The following is an 11,971-nucleotide window of genomic DNA, read 5'->3' on the forward strand; positions in this document are numbered from 1 at the left end:
TAATACATTTCAGGTATATTTTTAGAAAGCTCAAATCTTAATTTAAGTTAAAAAGGAGAAGAATATAGCAACAGGAAGGGAATATTAAACCAAGAAGCACTCAAAGGAATTTAGGACAAATAAAAGGAAGCACGTCTTTCAAAGTGCATGGAAATCTTATGGAAATTTGTTATCCCAAGAGATGGTGTAAACCGAAAATGTAATTACCTTCTAAAATAGTTCAGCTAAATTCAAAGATGCTAGCATTCATCAATGCCAGCCTCAGCCCCAGTTATTAGAGAGGGCATATAACCTGCTCGTCACACCTCTACCAAGCTTCTCCTCTGTCTTTTCCTCTTGTTTTCACCAAGGCAATTCCCAGAAAATGTCAAAATCCAGATCAGGTACCATCATCTTCTCTAAACAGTGTTAAAGAATAATCTATTAGGTGGTTTTTAGCCATTTATTTATGCAGTTTCTCCCATGCCAGATAATTAAATTTGATGCAGTTATCTCACACCTCAATGCATGATGAATTTGCAGTGAACCAACTAGCCTGCACTTGGCCCCTGGCTCCTGTCCTTCTTGTCAATGTAGAGAACTGCTGGGTGCCCATCTCTGATTTACAGCCCTTGCCATCCTCCTGTGTCTCCACTGGGAGGCCCCTCTGATCTCAGCAGCTCTCACAATCTCAGGTAAGAGACGCACTTCTGCCTGTACCTACCTACCCCCTCCAATGTCATGAATTACTGCCCAGGCCAGCCCTTCTGGCTCCTCTGAGAGGAGAGGGGATTCAAGCAGAATTTTAATTACTCAGAATATGTCTCGCATGCATAGGAAACTCAAGGTCAACATCTGAGCGATCCACCATGCTTTGATGCTGCTCAGTATCTTAGGTGCCCAATAAATATGTTTATTTTACTCCTTCATTTGCCCATTCATTTAGGAAATGGGTAGGCACTGCTCCTTACCTTTTGCCTCTTGTATGATATTACAGATTCTCAACAAGTATTTAATCTCATCGAGGTCACACTCCCTTGGATGCTAGGGGGAAATATAAAGGCTGCTACCTTTAAAGAGCTTACCATTCATCAGAATGATCCATACTCTTCATTTCTGGCCCACTTGAAATCTCATATCCTTGGAAATTCTTTCCCTGACTCCCCATCTAAAGACATGGTCTTTAGATTTTAGACTGTCCTGATATTCTGAACATACTCTTCAAACCACTTATTGTGGTATTTGTTTAATGTCTTTCCCTCTCCCTACATTGAAAACTCCATGAGTGAAGAGGCCACATCTATCCTGATCACTGTGATGTCCCCACACCTAACAGAAGTTCCTCCCATAGTAAGCACTCAGTGAATAGCTACATTGTTATTATATATCATAACTAATCTTATAAAGTTATTAGTATGAGTCAGGTATTCTTCAAATTCTTTAAGTGTACAAATTCTTTTCTCCTTTGCATTAACTTCATAATGTGTATATTATTATAATTTTACACATAGAGAATTTACATGAACCCCATAACTAAATACTATTGTATTTTTTGTATTTTTTGTATTTTTTTGTATTGTATTTTTTAATAGATGAAGAAATAAAGAAAGCTGATTAGCCTGCAAATGTCACATAGCAACTAGCCGAACTGTAATCCCAAACCACGTTCTTAGTCAGTAAACCATATACATTCTCTATCCCACCAACTATAGCAGGGTGGGTCAGAAGTCAAAACTCTCTGATTTTGAAAGCTTAGTAGATTTTCCAAGTATCATCATATTGCATATCTGAGTTTAAAAAAGACAGTTGGATCCCTATCTCACATCATTGAAAAAAATCGGCTCAAGATGGATCATAGACATTAAAGTTAAAACAGTAGGGTCATTAGAAAAAAACAGGGGCATAATCTTTGTGACTTTGAAATAAACAAAAGTTTCTTAGAGAAGAAATAGCATAAGCCATTAGGAAATCTGGTAACTTAGACTTCATTTAAATTAATAGTTTCTGATTATCAAAAACACTATAAAGGAAATGAATAGGCAAGAGATAGACTTAAAAGAAGATGCCTATGGTACATATATTTGACAAAGGACTTGTTTCCAGAATATGTAAATAACTCTTGCAACTGAATAATAAAAAGACAAACAGCCTAATAAAAAATTAGACAAAAGATTTGAAAAGACACTTTATAAAAGAAGATATATATATATATACACACTCATAGCCAAAAGATGCTTAACATCACTGGTCATCAGTGAAACACAAAATAAAGCCATAAGATACCACATCCCTTAAAATTTAAAAGATTAATAATAGCAAATATTGGATAGAATATATAGCAGCTGGAGCACTCATATTGCTGGTGAGAGTGTAAAATGGTACAACTTTGGAAAATGTCAATTTCTTAAAAAGTTAAACACATAAGACTCTATAACAAAAATTCCATTTCTGGTTTTTTATCCAAAAGAAATCAGAATATTTGTCCTTAAAAAGCCTTGTATGGCCCGGTGTGGTGGCTCACACCTGTAATCCTAGCACTCTGGCAGGCCGAGATGGGTGGATTGCTTAAGGTCAGGAGTTCAAGACCAGCCTGAGCAAGAGTGAGACCCTGTCTCTATAAATAACCAGGTGCCATGACGAGCAAAGTGCTTGTAGTCTCAACTAATCAGGAGGCTGAAGCAAGCAGATTGCATGAGGCCAAGAGTTTGAGGTTGCTGTGAGCTATGATGGCACAGCACTCTACAGGGCAACAAAATGAGACTCTGTCTCAAAAAAAAAGCCCTTGCACACAAATGTTCCTAATAGCTTTATTGATGATAGCTCAAAGCTGGAAATATGCCAGATGGTTTTCATCAGCATAACAGGTACACAAATTGTGGTCTAGTCATAGTCATACAATCAAATGCTAATAAACAATAAAAAGGAATACGCTCCTGACGCAGGTAATAAGATGGCTTAATCTCAAAAACTATTATGCTGAAAGAAGCCAAACAAAAAAAAAAGTATCAATATATTCTGAATAATTGTATTTATATGAAATTCTAAAAATAGGCAAAACTATCTTTGATGACAGAAATCAAATTAGTAGTCACTTCTGCTGGGGTAAAGGAGGGAGGAATAATGGGAAAGGGGCATTAAGGGAAATGTCTGGTGTCAGTTTATGTGCCTTGATAGAGATTCATCAAACCTGAATGATATAGCTCACAGCTGAGGATTCCACTGTATATAAATCATTCTTCAATTTGAAAAAAAAAATTTAAACCAGCCACAGTGATCCACGGTGATTTTAACAAGATACAGTTTTTATGCACATAATACCAGTTCTTTAAAATGAGGTTGAGGAGGTGAAAGGACATGAATAAATAACCATTAGTCCGTGAGGAAATTGTGTCAGTGTTCTGAACATAATGGCAATTTTTATTTTTATTTTAACCCAGATGATTACATTAATATTCCTTTGACATTTTATAATGAAATATTGTTAATTGCTTGGTCTACAGCTAAGAGCAAATACTATACCCTGTGTCAGAGTATTATGTCCTCCTTTGTTAAAGAGATGGACTCTGGGATCAGATATCTTTCCCGTCTTTACTCAAAATGATAGATACTCCGCAAAACCTACACAGAAACCACTGACTTTCTGCCAAAGTTCACAGAAAATGAAGTCACAGAGGCAGCTCCAATCTTGCAGAAATCTGCTTTCACATAGCAGAAATTCCCAAGATCTGACTTAAAAGAACCCAGATTCCTCACCAGCCTGCCTGCCAGCCTAGTGTCCCACTATTATGTGTGTCTGTGCAGGAAGACTCACTTATCTATGCACATGAACACATTTGTCACCTGCAACTTACGGTCATCAATACGGTCATCATCCAACTAAGTCAAGACATCAATCTATTTTCTCCTTTTTTCTACCTTCTAGAACTCCAGTTTTTCTAAACCAAATACTCTTTTCTCCAGCTTTTGTTACAATTTGGGGATTTCTGGAGTAGTGTTTTCTTTGCTGATGAAAAAGACGTTGTTGGGATACCACTCTCCTTCTTTTCATTTTGAATGTGGATGGAATGTTTGGACCTACAGAGCTACACTGCAGTCATGAGGCAACAAGCAGGGTCTAGAAGGCAGCTAGGTTTTTGGTAGCATGATTAAGCTTCTAGATCACCTCTGAACTTCTTACTTCTAGAATTCCTGCTCTAAGGGGTGGAAGTACTAGCTAGGAAAGTTGCAGGGCACAGCCTGCTTCCAGGGAGGACCTAGCCACACAGAAAAGGTTACCCTCAACCCATAAAGGAAAGTACAAAAAGGAAGTATATAGTCCGAAGATTAACTTTATGCTGAGCAGGTTCTATCTATAACACCAAGTTCAAAGGATTAGATAGAAGCACAGAGGAGGCCTACAATGCTTTGTTGCATAGAGTTTTTCTTTACTTTTTTGAGACAAAGTCTCACTCTGTTGCCCCAGGCTAGAGCGCCATGGTATCAGCCTAGCTCACAACAAATCTCAGACTCCTGGGTTCTAGCAATCCTCCTGCTTCACTCTCTCAAGTAGCTGGGACTACAGGCATTAGCCACAATGTCCAGCTAGTTTTTCTATTTTTAGTAGAGTTTAGGGTCTCCCTCTTGCTCAGGCTGCTCTCAAACGCCTAAACTCAAGCGATCCACCCATCTTGGCGGCTTCCCAGCGTGCCGGGATTATAGGCATAAGCCAACATGCCCAGCATTGCATATAATTTTTTAAAAACTATATTTATTTTCAAAATTGATAATGAATAGACTAATTCACCTTTTAAAGCGTACATGTGAAGTGTTTTGAAAGAAAGAGAGAGAGAAACCATGTTACCCAATATTTTGTGCTTTTCCAAACTTATGAGCTTCCTTTTCTATGTCCCACTTTGCTGTATTCTATCCAAGGGACATCCATTAATCACCATCATATTCTTAACAGTGACAACCTAGACAGTACTTCATGTTAAATATGTTTTTGTTAATAATTAATGATAATTTTTATTCCACTTGTATTATACCTAAGTTCAATATAACTGGGACTGCCAGCTGCTCTTGTTCTGACCAAGTGAACCTGATATAGGATAGCATTATAAGGGTAAGGGAGGTGCAGAAATAATGACCTTACCCAGAAATTAAAGAAAACTGTGTTTCCTGGAACAGGCCTGACCACAGGAATGGATAGGATCCTCAAAAATGGAAATTATACTATTTTATAAAAGGAAGGTATTTATAATTATCTCTGATTTAATAAACCAAATTATTCCATAAAAAGATGCCTAAACTGTAGCCTCAGAAGACAGACTGACCCACATCTTGCCTCCCCTTAATCTGTCACTAGGTAACTGTTGGAACAGAGGTGTAAGAATTGAGGAGGAAGACGGACCACTGCTCAGCCTCTCCTTGAGCTCTGTGTGTTGTCTACACCATTATTCAACCCCAGGTTGTGTTGGGATATGTGGGACCCTCAGCCTCCCCGCCTTCTCCTCTCCCAGACCTCCTAAAGTGGGATCTTCTGTAGTAGCTAATACTGGTAATAGCCCATCCAATATCAAGTACCCCTTCTTTCTTACTAACATATCTCAATTTCATACAGATCATCAGCTAAAATTTTTCTTTTTCATGCTCCCTTATACCAGGGAGTTGCCATGTGACACTTCTAGTCAATGAGAATAATTGGAAATCTGATAAGCATTCCCAGAAAACTTTGCTTCCTCAATTAGAGAAGGTGGATGTTTCTGGCATCACTCTTTCCACTTCTTCCTGACTTAAATGACTTGAATGTAGACACTGAGGTCTGGAGCCGCTATCTTATAACCAGAGGCAAGGACAAGGGCACTTGCTAAGGACAGTACAATGGAGACCTACAGAGAGCCTGGGACTTGGATGATGTTGTTGGGCACTAGCTCTGAGCCTCATGTCTCTGTTTTTGCTTTTATGTGACAAAAACCAGCCCCTATTTGTTGAAGGCATTTCTGGTTGGTTATTTTCTTACCTGAAATCAGCTCTATTCCTAACTGATACAAGTGATCCAAACACCTGTACTTTGAAAAGCTGCACTTTCCCTAGGAAGCAGATTCAGAGAAAAAAAAAAAAAAAGCCTGCAAAGGTGATTATATGTCTAAATACCATTTAAAACCTAACATGTTTAATACAGAACTTTTGATTTCTATTGATTACCCTTTCCTTGAAAAATACTTAAGGTGATGGACACTCTAATTACCCTGACTGGATTATATGAATGTACCTATCAATAATTATTACATTTGCCAAAAAGTATGTACATTTAATATATATTAATAGAAAAAACGTCTGCTCTTCCCCCAGCCTTCTCCCATCTCAGTAACAGACACTATACCCTGTTGTTCAAGCCAGAAACCTCAGGATCATTCTTGGCTTCTCTTTCTCTCACCTGACATACACTTTGTCAGCAAGAGTTATTAACTCTATCTCTAAAGAAGGTCCTGAATCCAACTTCATTCCTTCCTCTCCATTCCCACTTCCTCAGTCCAGGCTGCCACCATGGCCTCCTAATGAGCTCTTCCCCCACAGCTGCTCTTCAGTAATACATGTCAGACTGTGCTGCCCTTCCTCAAGAGCCACTGAGCTTGCCATTGCATGCGGACTAAATCCTGCTGCCACCCCTCACTCACTCACTGGGCTCTGATCTTTCTGGCCTTTTCTTTGTTCCTTGCATGCACCAAGGTCATGTTTGCTGGGGACTTTGTCCTGTGTCCCCTCCCCTTGGGGAATTCTCTCCCTATAACCTCGTCATTCATATCATTTAGGTCTTAGCTTAAATGCCACTCCTCAGACTTGTTTTCTCTGACATCTCTATCTAGAGGAGTCCCCCACTCATTCTCCATGACATCATCTCCCTTTCAGCTTCATAGCACTTACCACACTCCTCTGATATTTTATTATTTGTTTATTGATTTTTTGATTCTCATTATTAGAACATAGGCTCCTTGAATGTAGAAATGTTGTCTGTTCTACATAATAGGCTTTTATTTAATAAATGAAAAAATGTATTAAATGAATGACTTTACATTACGTCCACATATAGAACCAATTAGGTAAAACATCCAAATTATTTGATTTCTTCTTTGGCTTTGTGTGGAATGTCTTCATCTCAAGAGATACACTCTTCATTAAGTAGACAAGGAATATTGATTTCAGTCATGGCAAACATTTATGATTTCATTAACCTCCAAATTATGTGGTCCTGCCACAGCTGGTAGCTTTTTGCTTACTCTTTTCAAGAGAAAAAAGATACATACTATATACTTTGAAAAAAGTTCCTCCATTTAATGCATTCTGTTTTCCCCCGGTTGCTTATCAGTAAACCACCAAGACCTACTTAGTTTCCTAAAATATTCAGAGGCCAAAGTTTCTAAACTCACAGAACCATGACTTCCCAGGACTCATTCTCAAGTCTATCACTTCATTTACCAATAACTATAAAAATAAAAACCTAAGATAGAGGGGCCTGGGGATAAGAAGAATCATTTAGTTTGAAAGATAAATTATGCCAATACTGTACATTATCACATGCTGAAGAGTCACCAACCTGCTTTAGTTCAACTTTGTTACCAAATTACTCATCTTAATTACTGCCTTCTTCTTTTTCTTATCTTATTTTTCCCTAGTCATATTAATGGTCGCATAATATTAGACAATGTTCACTAAGCTTAACTCTAAAAATAATGGCTGTTTTAAATCAGAGTTAATTAGTGTGTCAAGAAGTTCAGGTAATTATGGGGCCACATGACTTGAAAAAAAGGCATTAAGAAAAAAGCTACTTTACCAAATGCTACATTCGTGATTCTATAAAGAAATTTTAATATTTTTCTTTCTATTGTCACTGAAAACTGAATAACAAAATTCTTTGGAGATCATTTGTCATTGCTAACTACAGGTGAGTGAGCTCTCTCTAATCCTGCAATCACTGCAGAAAATAGATGTAACATTAATTTATGAATCTCGCTGCCATTTCTCTTCCAGGCTTAATAGTGAATCATGGTTTATACTATTTATATTTCATCACACATAAGGAAGGCTGTCAAGAGCAAAAGATCAGAGTAACATAATTCTCCCCTTGCCCATCGTCATTAGTTTCTCCTGGAGGACGCTCCGTGGTTTGAGGGGAGTTGGAAGGCACACTGTCCTTGGATCAATGCGGGACATGTCCTAGGACTTCCGGGGAAGGAGCCAGTATTTGAGGGATGCCTCAGAGAGCTGCGTGCACATGGAACAAGCATGATGAACAGAAAGCCTCCTATTAGAGGCATCACAGCCTGCAAACTTGTCCACTGGGGGCCCTGACAGCACCCATGACCTCTCCCTCAAGCCTTCACAAAATAATCAGTATTGCAGTATAACTAAAAAGAAAAAGCAAAAAATTATCTGTCTTTGTTTCAAAGGCATGAAGCCTACCCTTTAAAGTCAACATGGGCAAAGAAGACAAAGGTAAAACCAAGGAGACCTGGGACCAAAAATAAAGAGGACCCTGTAGCACAAGAACAGGTCCTTGAAGCTCTGGGTCACTAGGTTCAGCTGCTCACAGGGCAGCGACATCACGGCCAGCAGACCTGGGCCAGGCCTGACATGGGCAGTGCTAAGGTGCCCACTGGGGGGGCAGGGAAGGCCCCCAGTCCCTTGGACTCCTGGGAAATCTGATGGAGCCTGAATGGCAGTTATGAGACACCAACATACAATGTTGCTTATTTTCAATGGTAGGGTGTTCCCAAGTTCAGGGAAAACTTATAAACATCGTCAACCTATTGAATACTTGCTAAGTGCAAGGTACCGTAGACTACATAAAGAAACCTTTGTTTGGGGCTCCTGTCACCCCATCTGTCCCTTATAACAACATGCCAGACTGATTACTGATCATTTAACTCACTATATTCCACCCTAGGTGGTCAGCTCAAGGCCTGGGACTGTGTCCATTCTGATCCCATTACCTTTCCAGGGCCTACTGCTCAAAAAAATACGTTTTAATGAGTGACTAGAAGCTTAGAGAATGGCTTGAAAAATAAGCACCTGAAAAGTTAAATAAGAGAAGGGGTGTCACAGGACAATACACAAGGAGTTGCCAAATGAAAAGTAAGACAAGCCCTAGAGTGGAGAGAGAGAGAGAAGTCTCTTCAGGCAGGAGTTGGAGATCCCTCAGGTCACTGGAGGAGCCCTGACACTGAATCCGTCCGAAGCTTTTCTAAGAAGCAGAGAAACAGAGGCACCTACCCAATGATGGAGGAAGAATAGGATAAAGAAGGAACCGACTAGAGAGAAAAGAAGCAGAGAAACAGAGGCACCTACCCAATGATGGAGGAAGAGTAGGATAAAGAAGGAACCGACTAGAGAGAAAAGGAATAGGTATCTTCTCACTAGAACTCCTGTTGCCACTGTGTTTCTATTGTTCCCATTTTAGTTATTTCATATATAAATTACATCAGTGTAACCAACATGAATTTAATTCAATTGACTATCATAGACAGCAATCATATTGAGGAAGGGTTGAGAACTCATTTAATATTAATTAATTTAATTAAAAAATTAAGTTCCAAGCACTTACCTACATGCTCCCATTAATCTGCATGACTCTCTATGAGGTGCTATGTCTCCATTTGGGGGATGAGGATACCAATTATCATAGAGGCTACGTGAGTACAACAACTGCAATCCAGAGCAAATGACTTCCAATTCACAGCCTCCCTTTTAAACCCAAGTGGTGACAGGATCAGAGGCCAGTCTTATTGAACCCAACAAGTTAACTGAGTAGCTCATCTACAGGTCACTATGAAAACTGTGAGGCAGACTGTGTTAGAGCCCATTATTCTGCTTCCAAGAAACACAGTCAACAGCATCCTTTCTGATTCACCCATGCAAGTTTCAACTTGCTCAGCTTATTGGTGTTGCTAGGAGGTTATTATTTGTTTCCATCCCTGAGGATTTTACAATTCCTGATTTTCGTGTATCTCAAAACTTTTTAATGGCCTGTGTAGATGATAAGCTGAAGCCAAGTAGTCAAAATGTGAGGAGTCCTTTTTAGTATGGAGGAATTGTGGATTTCTGGGAAGCTGGGAAAACAATGTACCAGCCTAGAAATAGCAAAGTTGGCACAGTAATGACTACACACAGAAAGCTTTGAGGTAGCGTAGGGTGTAAGAGGGTAGGAAGCTGTGAGCATTAGAGGGAAAGATGGAGTCCACTCCATGGAATGATTTTAACCTTTCAACCAAACCTCTACTAAAATAATCTCAGCTACCACCTCTGTGTCACAATCCTCATTTTGAGATTTATTCCTTGGTCTAAGAAAGTCCATTTTGCTATAATATATATAATTGGATCACTTCAATGGGCAGATGGGAGAACAACTCATTAAATCTGAGTTTACTCTGCATGGGGTCAGCAAAGTGTTACGGGACCATATGGAAGGGAGTGACCATTTTTGCCTCCCCACTTCCATTTCCTGTTCTATCCCTCTGCATATATCAGACTTCTCACTGTTGCTAAGAGGAGATTCTCTGTTTCTACCATTCCTTCTCACTGCAGTCAACATAGAGGCCCCCAGACATGGCCATGCCCTAATCCCTGAAACTTGTGAATGTGTGCAATAAGAGTTTTTGCAAATATAATTTAGGTTACAAACTTTAAGATTAGTCTGAAATATCTAGGTGGGCCCAATTGAATCACATGGGCCCCTTAAAGCTGAGATCTGTGTTTGGCTGAGTCAGAGAGATACAGTAGAAGGAGAAGGCAGAGATCCTCAAGATGTAAAGAGTAATGGGACGAGGAACGCAGGCTGTCTTAGGAGGTGAGAGAGGCTCCTACTGACAGCCAGCAAGGAAATTAGGACCGCAGCCCTACAACCAGGAACCTAATTCCTCCAGTAACCTGAATAAGTTTAGATTGAATGAGATTCTTCCCCCCAAGACTCCAGAGAGGAACTCAGTCCTTCTGATGCCTAGATTTTGCCCATATGAGAATCTAAGCTAAAACACAACTGAATTTTACTGTGCTAGACTTACGACCTATGGAAACTATGAGATAATAAATGGGCGTTGTTTTAAACCACTGAATTTTTTGGCTTTTGTTACAGCAGCAATAGAAAACCAACATGCTGGCCCAAAATGTTCTTCTACTGCCCTCTGCCATCTTCATTCTTTAGGTCTTGTTTCAAGGCCGTAACATCTGTAAAGCCTTTCCCAAGCCTCTGGATCCCAGCCACATCTTTTTTTTCGAGACAGAGTCTCAATCTGTCACCCTCAGTAGAGTGCTGTGGTGTCACAGCTCACAGCAACTTCCAACTCTTGGGCTCAAGCGATTCTCTTGCCTCAGCCTCCCGAGTAGCTGGGACTACAGGCACCCACCGCAATGCCCAGCTAACCTGCCACATCTTGTCTTGACTTTCATGAAAGTACTTATTTCCCTCTCTTATACCATTATTAGTTATTTTCATGGAGTCCCACTAGGTTATATATTGTGTCTTAATTTAGTTTTGTGTCCCCTACATGCCTAGTTACATTGGCATACACAAAAAAATAGTAGACCATTCACATTTAGCATCCTTCAGCGTACAGCATTATTAGACATTCATAGTCTTTCTGGCTGACACCCAGGGTAGTGGGATATAAGTCCAAGACAATTCATGGTGATAAGGGCAGTGTTATATAAATAGAACAGTTCATTAGTTGACACCATTTTATTAACCTATATTGACTGTCTTTTAAATGCAAATTGAATGCTTTAGTGAAAACTAAATTGAAATATTATATTGGAATTAGTCTTGATAAAAGAGCATCACAGATTGATGCTGGTACCATCACCTGCACAACTATAAATTACCGGTGCATCAAAAACCAACTCAATTATTGTTCCCCGGTTAAACAAAGATAATTTAGTGTTTCAGCAAAATCTCTACTTCATTAAGAGATATGGCAAGTAACTATATAAATGAAAGAGCTAAGGAGTAAAATGTGACACT

The sequence above is a fragment of the Otolemur garnettii genome, unplaced genomic scaffold (assembly GCF_000181295.1).
Source record: "Otolemur garnettii isolate 467f Iridium unplaced genomic scaffold, OtoGar3 scaffold00015, whole genome shotgun sequence".
NCBI classification, from domain to species: Eukaryota; Metazoa; Chordata; class Mammalia; order Primates; family Galagidae; genus Otolemur; species Otolemur garnettii.